The 10645-nt window shown below is 31.9% G+C and overlaps 1 pseudogene; it reads left to right on the top strand.

Moving 5' to 3' along the window:
- Positions 1–217: 217 nt before the first annotated feature.
- On the top strand, positions 218–892 carry LOC121037896 (40S ribosomal protein S6-like; annotated as a pseudogene).
- The last annotated feature ends 9753 nt before the right edge of the window (positions 893–10645 follow it).

Raw genomic sequence — 10645 nt, 5'->3', positions numbered from 1 at the left:
AAAATGTGCCCAACGAATATATAAAAATTCTATGCAGAATGCATCAAATATTTCTACAAAGTGAAAAAGGAAAAGGAAAAAAAAACTTCCAAAAGAAGTTGAACAAAATATATGAATGGGTGGCTTTTACAAATACACCTTGTTTCCAAAATATATCAGAAGGAAGCCCATGCATGTCTTCATCTTGTGGCACCTTGGAGGTGGTAATCTGTCTAGGATGAAGCTGAACATTTCTTTCCCAGCTACAGCCTTCCAGAAACTTATTGAAGTGGATGATGAACTCAAATTTTATACAATTTATGGAAGTATATGGCCACAGAAGTTGCTGCTGATGCTCTGGGTAAAGAATGGAAGGGTTATGAGGTCTGAATCAGTGATGGCAATGACAAACAAGACTTCTCCATGAAGCAGGGTATCTAGACCCATGGCCATGTCCACCTGCTGCTGAGTAAGGTGCATTCCTGCTACTGACCAAGGAGGCCTGGACAAAGAAAGCACAAATCTGCTTGGGGTTGCATTGTGGATGCCAATCTCAGTGTTCTCAATTTGGTCGTTGTTAAAAGGGGAGAAAAAGAATCTGCAAACTTTTCAATCTAAGATGATGTCTGCCAATATGTTGTAAGAAAGCCCCCAAATAAAGATAAGAAGCCTACAACCAAGCTCCCAAAATTCAGCGTATTGTTACTCCATGTAACATCCGTGTGTTGCTCTGAAGAAACAATGTACTAAGAAAAATAAGGAAGAGGCTGCAGAATATGCTAAACCTTTGGGCAAGAGAATGAAGGAGGCCAAAGAAAAACACCAGGAACAGATTGGCAAGAGACAAAAGCTGTCCTGTCTGAGAGCTTCCACCTCTGAGTCTGAGTTCAGTGGGGGAGGAAAGATTTTCTAAGGGTAACAAATAAAATCAGACATCCAAAAAAAAAAAAAAAGAAAAAAAGCCCACGCCAGTTATAGTCTTCAAATCATAATTAGCATCACATTCAAAAGTTTGGAAAAGATTTAAATGATGATATCTAATGTAAACAAAAATTATCACAGTAACATATGAGTTCAATTTATTCTCAGCTGTATAAAATCCCATAATACTGCAATGCCACTTCGTAGTATATAACTTAAATGAGTGAACCAAGCTAAGCAGAAGGACGTTATCTCATTTTCAGTGTTTACATTTGTTACAAGGGCAATGTAGTCTGGCATTATTTGGGAAGTAAAGTAACTGAATAAAATAGAAAATAATTTTCAAATGTGCCAGAAATAACAATAATTTTTCAAAATATTCTATCATGATATAATTGCTGGCTTCAAACTAGGGTACTAAAAACATGTTGAAGGTTCTCAGAGAAATGCGCATTTTAAAATAAATTCATATGCATATAAAATATTAAAGAACAGTTATAAAAAACATGGCTAATAAGAATATTCATCTTAATGCTTCAAGGTGTCTTGATGTAAGTGTTTTTTAACCTTTGGCTTTGAAATTCCTGATATTAATTCCTAACTTCATTCCTCCATGTTATCAGTGTAATCAAAAGAAGGTATTTACTACCTCCATGAGAAAACTGGGGGACTAAATCGCTTCCACTGAATATGGCTGTCATGTGGTTTAAATGAGTTCAAATACATGATAAGCTTAGGAAAATGCCTGATACACAGTAGCCATTCAACAAATGTTAGCTGTTATTATTTCTTTATAAAAAAAGTAACATAGAAGAAAAAAGTGGCTGTCCTGAAGATGCATTCAAAAGCAAATTTATTTCGATAAAATCATACAACTGCTATTTGCAGGTTTTATTTGAACAAAAAAACAGGCATTAATATATAAATATATATATTTATAATATATAAAAAATTATATATGTATAATATATAAATAATGTATAATATATAAAATATATTTATATATTTATATATACATATATATGTATAATATATAATGTATAATATATAAAAAATAATATATATATTATATATTATATATATAAAAAATTATATATGCGATATTTGCTTTTCCCTTTGCAAGTAATTACAATATGCCAAAAATATTATATCTTCCTCTTAGAGTACCCTTCCTACATCCATCCCTACACCTAGCACCAGACAAAATATGCTTCAATACTAATGTTCACCAGGGATTGGAGTATTATTCCATTAGGTTATTTTCTGAAATACTCTTCATTTTCCAAGTTCTGTAACTACAGGAAAAACAACACGAAAAAGAGGTGGTTCAAATCTTCTACTGAATGATTAGTCGACAACTAATTTTATTTTTCAGTTAGCTAAACTTGAGAACAGTAAAATTCTTCTATGACTATTAAAAAAAGAAAGAAAATAAAACACTGCTCTTTTAAGGCAACCATAATTAATTCACTTGAAAACATCATGATATTATTTCAAAGAATCGTGAACACTTGACTTTAAAAAGTAAATTTGATCATGATATTTTGATATTCTCTGTTATCCAAGATTTGGAATTTTGACTAAAATAAACTTCTATTCATTCATAAGACTCATAATAATATAAAACACCTATTCTTATGAGCAATATATGATCTAAACTTAAAAGTAATTTCTAAACTATATCTCAAAATGATAATATTTATAAACATTATAATTAAAATTAGTATGTAAAAATTCAAAAATCTTGAATATTAGCTTTTCTTTTTTAATGCTTTTTTTTCTATCTATAGTAAAATAGTATGGTAATGTTAAACTCAGCAGGTTGTGAAGGATCTACTTATTGAAAACTATATAGAGATTTTTCCCAAATTATGAGCTGGGTACTTCCTTTGCAGTTACATGCTGAAGACTGTCTGAATGACATTTGTCATTTCTTTCAAAATATGTTCATTTTACATATAATTTAGTCACATTGTTTCAACTTAGTAAATTGCACTATGTACATGATTTTCTGTTTTCATTGATTATAAAATGTTAAACTACATCCAATTCACTTTAAGTTCCCTACTAAAACTACAGCTCATTGTCTCAGATACTTTTCTTATTTGAGTTTTATTTTATAAGAGTTTCTGTAGCAACTTAGCACTTATAAAAAAGAAAGGCTTTGCATTTATAGGGAACTGACAATCCATTGCTGGAAATTATGTTCTACTTGTCATTTCAAAGAATCTCAGGGGTTTCTCTTTTTCAATATTTTAATGCTATGTATTTTAATTTGGGATGCTTTATTTAGATGACTATCAATTTCTCAGTAATTGTGGAATCTTCTCTAGAAGTAAAATAAACAAATAAATAATAACCCCAGAAAATAACACTCTAGAATAATTTCCCTTTTTCTTGTGAATGCTTTTGTTAACTAGAGATTCCTTTTACCTTCTTGAAAAACACATGTTCAATCATGTAAATGGGAAACAATCAATAGATGTTTATTCCAATTAAATTTATTGGAAGGACTTTGGATTTGGAAGCAGGAAACATGAGTCAAATACTGTCTTTGTACTAATAGCTCCATATATTTAGGAAAAATCTATATCCTTAATTTTTCTTCACTTATGAAGTCAAATTTGGGATAATTTCATTTTATATTTATTCAGCCATAATTTATTGATGTCCAGCTATGTTCCATTAAATGTTCTGGATGTTGCAGACATAGCACTAAACAAAACAAAATACTTGTTCTCAAAAATCTTAATTCATTAGTGGGATAGGAGTAGAGAGGGACCAAATAAACAAAATCAAAAAGGAAATGGATATAATAGATAAGAATCAACATATTAGATGATAAAATTTATTTGAAAATAATAATAGAAAAAAATTATGGAGGGAACATTGGGTGGAGAGGAGTGGTCCACATTTCTTTGTTGTAAAAAATTATAAGAAAATTATATGTGAAAATCTTACAAATTCTAAAGCAGTAAACAAATATTGAGTTTTGTAACTATAGATATATGATTACATTATACATTCCACAGTTTAAAGAAAGATATTAATAAAGGTATAGGGACTTTATTCTCAGCTTATCTAGTTTAATCATAGCTGGGAGCTAAGTAAATAAAAAGAAGCTCATTTCCTGCCTCCTACCCCACAAAACATTGAGATTGCAAAATATTATTTCTTCAGCTAAGGACATGAAACATATAAACACTATGGGGCAAATTTCTAGAATTTGAAGTAAGTTATAGAGGAATGAATATTGGAAGAAAACAAAGCTAAATTAAGAAATGAAGAAACTCATAAGAAGCTGTATACAGATGTATGATTAAATGAATAGAAGAGGGACAGGTGGGTGGCTCAGTCGGTTAAGAATTCCACTGTTGATATTCGCTCAGGTCATGATCTCGCTGTTCATGAGATTGAGCCCTGCCTGGGGCTTTGTGCTGACAGCATAGAGTCTGCTTGGGATTCTTTCTTTCCCTCTCTCTTTGCCCCTTTCCCACTTGCTCTCTCTCTCAAAATAAATAAATAAACATTAAAACAATTAATGAATAGAAGAAAATACCATAACTAAAGAGAAACTAAGAGGCAGAAGAACACATGTTACATAGAGAAAAAGGACAGAGTAACACAATGTTGAGATCCTTACCTGGTCATTTTCTGTGTGTGTGTGTGTGTGTGTGTGTGTGTGTGTGTGTGTGTGTGTGTGAATATACCTAAAATTTTTATATTATCCATGTAAACTGGAGTTTTTAGCAATTAATTTAATCACTGGAAAAGAAGTATTGTATTTTTTAACTAGAATTTTTTTCTTGATATGCTTAAGGACTCTATTGTTTCTATATCTGATTAAAGATAAATTAACTTATGAAAATTGTTTTCAAGCTGAGAAATATTTATGAATTTCCTAGCTATAAATATGCTTCACGTATAAATTATGCCTTAATTTATGAATGTGTTTCATAGAACATTAGAAAAGCTAAATTCTATAACTGAAAAATTTCTGTTTATGTTGTTCTTTATTTTTGTTTTTTTCCTTCAGTTATCTGTCTAATGCTATAACTATATACTTACAAAGACTTGTTTTAAAATTTGAGAAAGTTCAATACTAGGGTGTAGAATTTACAAGGACATGTCAGTCATCTTTATTGTAAGATTTGACAATTTTGTAAGTGACGTGGATATGTCTTCTCAAGTTTATAAACAGATTACTTCATTAAGTTAAGGCCAACAAAGCCAACAAATTATTCTCCATAAAGAAATAAAGGAAGCCATTATGAACATTAAAAAATATAGCTTTAATTAATTTATGTGTTTGGTCACAGAAGGCAGAGCTTGAAATGAGAGAAAATATGGCACAGACTTTAATAAGATTTAGTAGATTTGAAGAATAATTGCTGAGAACTGAGTGGAAGTACGAATGATAAATTAAGGGTGTTAGGATCCTGAGATTTAAGTTAAATTTGAGAGTTTCTAGGAATGAAAATGAGATTTCATCTACTTTTTATTTTTATTTAATCTAGGTCCTATTTTTAATTATTACTTTTTTACTTGCCAAAACAAAACAAAACAAAACAAAACAAAACTATGCATTCAATGCTCTATGTGGACTAGATGATTTTGGAACTTAATCCAGTGTATTTTAGCTAATCAAAGCTATAGTTTCACCTGGGATTCAAATACTGGTCCTGCATCTTACCTGGGCTACCTTGGGCAAGTTAGAGATATTCACTGTGCCTCTGTTTCCTAACTTATTGAATGAGTATGATAATAGTACCTGTCTCTTAAGGTTGTTGTAATAATTCCATGAGCTCATCTATGTAAGATAGTTGTAGCAGTATTGGGCTTATCTTGAGTACTCAGTGAACAATAACTGTAAGATGTTCTGTTCATACCTAGGAAGCTCCAAAAGCATTTGGATTCATACTCTGTTACTTTACTGAAGTAAGATCCTTAAAATTGACAATGATTTTTTTACATCTATCTCTTTTATTCTATTCTCTCAATAATATCACTTTAGTACCCTATTACATCATGTCTAGAAATCCATATGAAAGTGCCAATGTTTGAACATTTGCATCCTCAGAAACAACAATTTAAAATGATGCAATCTATGAGTGACTCTAATTCTTCAATCTGGCTTCAACTCCCAGCTTCCCTGTTCAATCTTCCTATTACACTGCTGCCACATTAATATTCTTTAAGTAAAATTTCATCCTGTTATTATTCTACCAAAACTCCCAGAGATACCCAGGTGTCTACTGATATGTTAAAAACTTATTTGAATGTGGAACAGGATTCTCTAGAATTTATCCTAAATTTAAATTTTCAAGTGTATGCTAAACTATTACTATTATTGTAATTCATGTTCCTTTTGCTCTGGGCAGCCTCTATTACTCCTTCACTTTTTCCTCTGTCTGCTGGATTCCCAGGAATATTTATTAATTTCAGGGACCCAATTCAAAAGAGAAGTTTTTTTTTAATGAATTTGGGTCGATGCTATCTCGTTTCATGATATGCTTTTCAGTGTATTCCTTCCTCACACTGACTTGACAATTGGCTTGCCATTGCAAGTTATGAGAAGAGATATTGGGAAGAACATACATGCAAATAGTATCTTTACCTAACATTTAGGGATGGACACTCTCCAAAACTTTTTCACCAAGATGTCTCAAAATCTTGTCACCTAGGACACATTTCAGTCCATTTAGCCTTTCACTGATTCCTGAATATTGTATAACGTTAATAGATAACACAGATATTAAATTCCTATAAATCATATGTATGAGATGTCTAAATAAAACATATAGCTGTCTTATGACAAAAGTGTTATAAAATTTTACTTAGTGGACTGATACACACAGAAGGTAATGAAGAATATTACTAACCATGACAGTTTCTAAATGGATAATGAAATAGAACAACTCTCTAAGGCAGCCAGATGCAGATACTAGCCTCTTATATTAGATTCTTTCTATTCTCCCACACTAATTCTATTACTATCACTATATTTAGCCTTGCTAATACTCTCTGTTCTCTGACTATGCCAATGTTCTCTATAATTTCAGGTATTTCACTTTTCACAGTTCTTTATCTCAAATCTCTTCTTGTGACTTATAAAAATCTTACCCTCTAGGGGCTCCTGGGAGGCTCAGTTGGTTAAGCATCTGATTCTTGGTTTCAGCTCAGGTCATGATCTCACAGTTTGTGAGTTCAAGCCCCTGGGGGCTCTGCGCTGTCAGCCCAGAGCCTACTTAGGATTCTCTCTGTCTCTCTGTCTCTCTCTCTTTCTGTACTGCTCCCCACCCCCACTCACACACACACACACACACACACACACTCACTCTCAAAATAAATAAGTAAACTTTAAAAAAAACTCTTACTCTCTTTTAAGGCCAATAAAGGATCTGTAACACAAGAGCAATGCTTTCAGACTCAAAAATTTCCTGTTTAGAATAATAAATTATATAATGACAATGAATAAAATAATATGGAAATTGCAGTAATATTTGCTATTCATCAGAGTTTATATAAATTCCAAGTTCCCATAATCTCATTATTCTTGAGTACAGTGAAATGATGTTATTTTTAAATTAGTAAATAATTGACTTTTTACTTGCATGGAAGTCAATTTGTTTTTGTTTTATAATTTCAAGTCACGAATCTGATACTGCAAATCATTATAAATTATTAAAAATACAAAAAAGCTCTTAATTAACTTATATATTATAATCTCTTCTGTACCTTTTTAGAATTTACCTACAGACTACAGAGTCTAACATGAGTTACATGACTAATAGAAAATATTGTTAAACAAAGGGTAAATGAAAATATTTTTAATGGTTGTCATTTTCACTATTATATATTTTTACTATATAATACTATATAATGTTATATACTATATAATTATAATTTTTACTATTATAATTACTGATAATAAAACAGAGATTGTAAGAGATACAAAAATATTAGAAAGACAAATCCAAATTGTGTGTTATGTTAAAAAAAATAATTATGCAATTAAAAAAAGGACACTCTAGTTGACCCAACAAGTCAAAACTGTGGGTGATAATCTATTATGTGTAGGATACAACTGTAGCCAATAGTTCTTCAAACCCTGTGTTGAAGCATTCATTTTATGAAATGAATCTTAGATACTTTTACCTTCCCAGTATTCATTCTTCACCTTTCTGGAAAAAGCATGACAAAAAAAAAACTGGAAAATGAGATTTTTCTCATAGACACAATCTTCCTAGAACAACAATAGTTAATTAACTGCCTTCCTTACTGCTTCTGTTTGGCCCAAGTTATATTAGTCATATGTCAGTAATATTAGTTCTCACCGAAATCTGAATTCTGAGCAATAATGTAAAGACAGAAAATAGATGCCTCTGCATACTCTAAAGAAATTCTCCACTAATGTTTGTTAATTAGACCCTACTGATGCCTTGGTTATTGCCATTTCTTCTATAATGCTCTTCAAATTACCCTCAAATTCTTTGAGGTATTACACATCCTTTCAATAAATTCCTCATTTTCTTATGTTAATAAAGCACACTTCTGTCACTTGTCATTGAGGGATCCAAATTAGTATACCATAAAACAGATGTTTATCATCTGGCAAAATAGTCTAATAGGTGATTTCACACATTGCCTTTATACTCTAAATGGTTAACTAGACAATTCAGTAAGTAATCTAAATAGGCTTTTTTAAAAAAAGTTTATTTGTTTTGAGAGAGAGTGAGAGAGCAAGTGGGGGAGGGGCAGACAGAAGAGGGAGAAAGAGAGAATCCCAAGCAGGCTCAAGCAGGCTCCGCACCGTCAGCGCAAAGTCAAATGTAGGACTCGAATTCACAAACCGTGAGATCATGACCTAAGCAGAAACCAAGAGTCGGACACTTAGCCAACTGAGCCACCTAGGCGCCCCTAAGTAGACATTTTAATGTGGTAGTTAAGAGCATGGCCTCAAGTCAGACTGTCTGATTTTGAATCATGGATTAACCACTTACTAACTGTATGACCCAAGCCTCACATGTCAGTGTCTCAATTTTCTTAAAACTCTAACAAGGATAATAATACTTTCTAAAGCTATTTTGAGGAGAAAGTATGCTAGTAGATTTGAAGTTCCTTAAAGAGAGCCTGAACATTGTAAGTGGCTAATAAATGATAATGGTCTTTTAAAAAATCATTGTACAGAATGCAAGCACATATCTATTGTCGAAGGTGTTTCAGTCTCATTATGGTAAGGTCACACTGATCTACCCATACCAGGTAGATCTTAAGCCTTAAAGAAAGTGAAGGCAATGGTGCAGCCCTGGAATTCTACATTCTTGACCTTCTGCATTAATGCAAAATACCACTAGTTTCATATTATCAGATGTAAACAAAAATTGTGATAAAATCTAGGCGATATGAATAAGAACCATAATTTCCCCACAGAGTTCTTTAGGAAGAGCTTGACAATTCTGTAAGGAGCAGAGTGTATTTCTTTTGAAACATACACACATAAATTTTCTTCTTATAATTTTCAACAGTACATCTGGGATGAAAGTAAACATAATTCAGTTGCTCCTTAACAGTACTGTAATTCTATTTCATTTGAGACAGAGATGCAAAATATATTTGATGTTTCCTAATCATACTTTTCATAGGAAATACAAATCTTTCACTTAATGAAAAAAATGCCAAAGTAATAATATTACAGAATTTTGATGCTGTATAATATGCTCATAACTTGCTAAATTAGAATTATTTGTTATTCATGTGTTTTCATGGATATAAGATGAACTCTAACTGAAAAAAGCATGTGCTTAATTTGTTGCAAGGATATTGTAGGTGACAAATTGTAACTAAAATTTCTGAAATCTTCGTAGTATAAAATAAAAAGTCTCCAATATTTATTTTGTTCTATATGTGTCAACATAATTTTATCTTGTAAACTTGAGAGATTAACATTGTTGTTTACTTGAAATTAAATTACACTTAAAATGAAAGTCTGTGAAGTTTAAATTAGCTATAGTAGTTGCAATGTTTATTCAAAAGTGGCTGGAGAGAGCTCTGTTTTCCACTATAGAGAATTATTACCTTTTATTTGACAAACTTCCTTCTGAAAAAAGCCAAGATATTAACCACATATTAACACACACACACACACACACACACACACACACACACACACACACACACGGTCCCTCATTTATAACAGTTCACTTAAGATTTATTTTTAAGTTTATTTATTTATTTTGAGAGAGAGAAAGAGAGAGGGAGGTGGGGAATGAGCAGGGGAGGGGGAGAGAGAAAGAGAGAGAATCCCAAGCAAGCTCTGCACTGTCAGCAAGGAGCCTGACACAGGGCTCAAACAAAGAGTCAGATCATGACCTGAGCTGAAACCAAGAGTCAGATAGTTCGACTGAACCACCCAGGTACCTCTGACATATGAGTTTTTAACTTACAATCCTAAAAAACTGAAACATTCAATAGAAACCATACTTTTAATATTGAATTTTGTCTTTCCCTGGACTAGCAATATGTGGTAAATATTCTCTCATGATACCTGGCAGCAGCAGGAAACCACAGCTTCCAGTCACATGAGCGTAAACAACCCATATACTTAACAACCATTCTGTATGCATACAGCCAAGCTGTTTTTCACTTTGAGTACAGTGTTCAATAAATTACACAAGATCTTCAACACTATATTATAAAACAGGCTTTGTGTTAGATGATGTTGCGCAGCTATAGGTTAATGTAA

The sequence above is a fragment of the Herpailurus yagouaroundi genome, unplaced genomic scaffold, assembly GCF_014898765.1.
Source record: "Herpailurus yagouaroundi ecotype Mexico unplaced genomic scaffold, PumYag 164, whole genome shotgun sequence".
NCBI lineage: Eukaryota > Metazoa > Chordata > Mammalia > Carnivora > Felidae > Herpailurus > Herpailurus yagouaroundi.
Note: the sequence above shows the minus strand (reverse complement) of the source record. Positions and strands in the feature narration are given on the sequence as shown.